At 27.0% G+C, this 3695-nt stretch overlaps 1 protein-coding gene across 1 annotated transcript in view; it reads left to right on the top strand.

The window, feature by feature from the left end:
* Positions 1-244: 244 nt before the first annotated feature.
* The window catches only part of LOC108691157 (glutamate receptor ionotropic, kainate 2-like), a 105274-nt gene continuing 101823 nt past the window's right edge, over positions 245-3695 (top strand). The window contains exon 1 of the mRNA XM_018198813.1: positions 245-401. The gene's annotated coding sequence lies outside the window, so the exon portion shown is untranslated. The remainder of the gene's footprint in view (positions 402-3695) is intronic.

Consider the following 3695-nt stretch of genomic DNA (forward strand, 5'->3'; position numbering starts at 1 on the left):
TTAATATATACAATAAGATATAGATGGCATTAGAGAAATTATTCAATATATCCCGAATAACCGCTTATAGTATTAAAACTGTGCATAATCTCTGTTATATGAGATTCAGTCTTGCTCGAAGCTTATAGTTTATTAGCATAGATGGACGAACTTTGATCGTTTGAGAGTATTATCACTATGGAACGGAATAGTGTTCCACTTTAAGGATTAAAGCGATCACAGTCCTGCTTACTTTCCAGGTGCTATATTCACTCATGACCAAAAGGATAGCAGCACGGAGCTGGCCTTCAAGTATGCCGTTTACAAGATCAACAAGGACAAAATTATATTGCCGAAGACCACGTTGGAATACGATATTCAGTACGTGCCAAAAGATGATTCCTTCCATGCATCGAAAAAGGGTAAGTATTATAAGTGCATATTTTGCATTCTTAATAAATTTTTTATATACGTTTTACTTATATTAAACCATGTAATGCCATATTATTTTATTTGCATCTCCGTAATCTACGTCAGCGCAAGAAATAGCAATTTGAACTAAAACTTACGGCGCAGAAAATTCTCCGGTTTAATGAAACGACGCTGCATTACTACGTGCGTCTCCGTAAGAAATTTCACTGAAGTTAAAAAACATCTCACGTTCGTTAATCTCACGGTTTCCTACATGTCAAAAATGATTTATTTCTAAAAGCTCGCTCAGTTTTCACACAGTTCCACGCAAACTGCAAAATGTTTAAACGGTACATGACTCGTTTCTCAGACATAGATTAAAAATATTAATTTAGTTTTTTAGTTTTGAGAATACTGCAATTGTAGTATACTTTTACTAAACTTTTTTTCGCATAATATTAATACTTACATCGAAATATGATTGTTTCCAAAGTGACAAGTACAATTAATTAATTATATATAGTAAAGAACATTTTGTATTTGTGTTAAAATCGATCTACTCAAGCTCTTATTAAAACTTTATGTTAAATTTTTAACATATTCGCATGTCCAGAGTATTAATTTAACATAATGTGACTATGTTATTTGAATATTTTGTGTTGATTTTGTGTTTGATATTCAACATTTTTTAGTATCAAAATCACAAAATTTATAATAACAAATAACATAAAAATAATATATTTCATTTCAAATTTTTTAAAACATAAATTTTAAGATAAAATAAATAATAAAAACATTAATTGAACATAAATATTAATTTTACAGAAAAAGTGTGTTTTCATAGTTTGCTTATAAATTGTATCAGTTAGATTTTTTTATGTTAATTTTTTAATATAATATTTACTATTTAACATACTTATCTTATATTGAATTAACACAAAAAAGTAAACCATTTGGTATATGTAAAGTATATTTTTAATACAAATTTTTAACTGATGCGTATCTTTCACATAAATACCTAAACGAAAACGTTTGTAAGGAACATAGCGCTACCTACATTAAATTAAGGCAAAGAGCTTGGTTTATCGAGTAAAATCATGGTACTTAGATAGAGAACACTCTGAAGTATCCTGAATATTCTGAGAGTCCTTTTAGTCGACACTATGTAAGGCGTTACCGTAAGCAAAATTTATCGTGTTGACGGCATGTATAAACCAGCCAAGAATAACTGGCTTGCTTGCTTCTCGTCGTTATTAAAGCAGCATACACATTATTATCCGTCTCGCGTCTGTTGCTATCGGATACTCACCATTGTCTCTCTTCGTGATACCCTTAAAAACGTACTTGTCTCTTGTCTCTGATATACCGGAAAGATTTAAGAGACAAGATCAATTTTATCTGTTACATACGTTTCATGAGAATTTTTCGATATGATTCCGACTACTTTTTTATATAAAAATTGCCAAGTCGTTATTTATTATTTTTTGCTATTTTAAAAAAAGAAATCAAATCTATAATGGAAGTGGCGTTTTCCTTATAGATTTGAAAAATATTTTTATAATATTTATGGATATGTGAAGTTAGCGTCCTAACTATAAAATTGAAAATTTTCTAATTCCGACGTTTCGAAAAATTTTTTAAAAGTTCTAGTAGCTCTGATTAGAATTCTAGTTCTCGACGAGATTTTCTGTTGAAAAGTATTAGATAACAAAGCGATTGGACTATATAAGGAAATACGTACTTCTGCAACCGATTTTTCAAATTTCGTTTGAAGTATATATCTCTTTTATTTTTGAGCCTGTGTTGGTTTTAATTGCTGAGAACTCTTCGAAATTGTTATAATGATGACAATTAAGGTGTCACAGAACTATTTTATAAAAAAATTTTTTTTGAAAAAATTTTATAAATTTTCTTATGTGTCAAAATTGTTTTTTATGTATCAGGAACTCTAGATATTTACAAAATAGAAACTGTTCAGAACTATTCGATCTCGAATGAGAAGTTAGCATCCCATTTTTTAAAAATTATTTAAAAATTGTTATTAAATAAATCGTATTAAAAAATGCAGAGAGAACTTTTCGTCTCGTGAAAAGGAAGCACTCTAATCAAAACTATTGTATCTAAAAATTGATTTTTCAATTTTTAATTTTTTTTTTATTTTTCAAAATTTTTTTTTATGTATCAGACATTCTAGGTATTCACGAAATAAAACTATTGAGCCGCTCAGAACTATTCGATCTCGATTTTTGATGAGAAGTTAGCACCCCATTTTTTAATTATTTAAAAATAATTATTAAGCAGAACTCTTGTTATAAATTATATAGAACTCTTCGTCTTGTCAAAAGGAAATGGAAACTCTAATCAGAACTCCTGAGTATTATAGTTGGAATGCTAATTTCACATACTCAATATTTATAAATATTTAATGCTTATCTTAGAAAAAATAAAATTTTATATTTTATAATATTAATGTACGAAATTCATTTTAACGTAGTTACATTAATATTATAAAATATAAAACTTCAGTATTTATTTTTTATAAAAAATATTCGAAAATAGTTTGATTTTGGAATTTATGATGAAATTTGATGTAGCTTTAAGTGATTCGTTAAAATTAGATTATTTTTACGGCATGATTCTTAGAATCCTAAAATCTATTGAGTAAATTCGCCAATTCATTCTATTTGACATTTTGTCATGTTTTTTTTTAATTTTCTGCAATAATATAGATTGTTTTATTTTTTATATTATATTACATAAAACATTTTTTAATCGAGCGACTATTATTTGTCCAAGCAGCGACACATATTATGTGCGTTGTACAAATATTATAATAATTAGGTACGCAAGTGTAATTATAACGTTCTAAACTTTTGTCATTGGTGCAAGAAAATAGCCAACAAATTGTCCTCATTATTTTCATTCTCCGTATCATAAATTGCAAAGCCACTATAAAACAGTGAACGTTTTATAACACGTGAAATTATGTAGACTGTACGATCGATAGAAAGGATTTGCCTCTAATATCTTACTGCAAAATATATATTTTTTGATATAATATTATATTTTTTTTCCTCTATTTAAAATTTTCTTTAAATATCGAAAGTCACTATATAGATAAATTATATAATTATTACAATTATATATTATGTAATATTATAATTATAATACATTAATATATAATTTATTTTAATTATAGTACATAGAGACTTATTTAAAAAGAAGACTTATTTAAAGTTTTGGCTACAATGTTTGAAAGTACTCATCAATATCTTCTCGGACATACTTGCACAGCGTGCAAACAT

This window comes from Atta colombica, unplaced genomic scaffold (assembly GCF_001594045.1).
Source record: "Atta colombica isolate Treedump-2 unplaced genomic scaffold, Acol1.0 scaffold41, whole genome shotgun sequence".
Taxonomy (NCBI): Eukaryota; Metazoa; Arthropoda; class Insecta; order Hymenoptera; family Formicidae; genus Atta; species Atta colombica.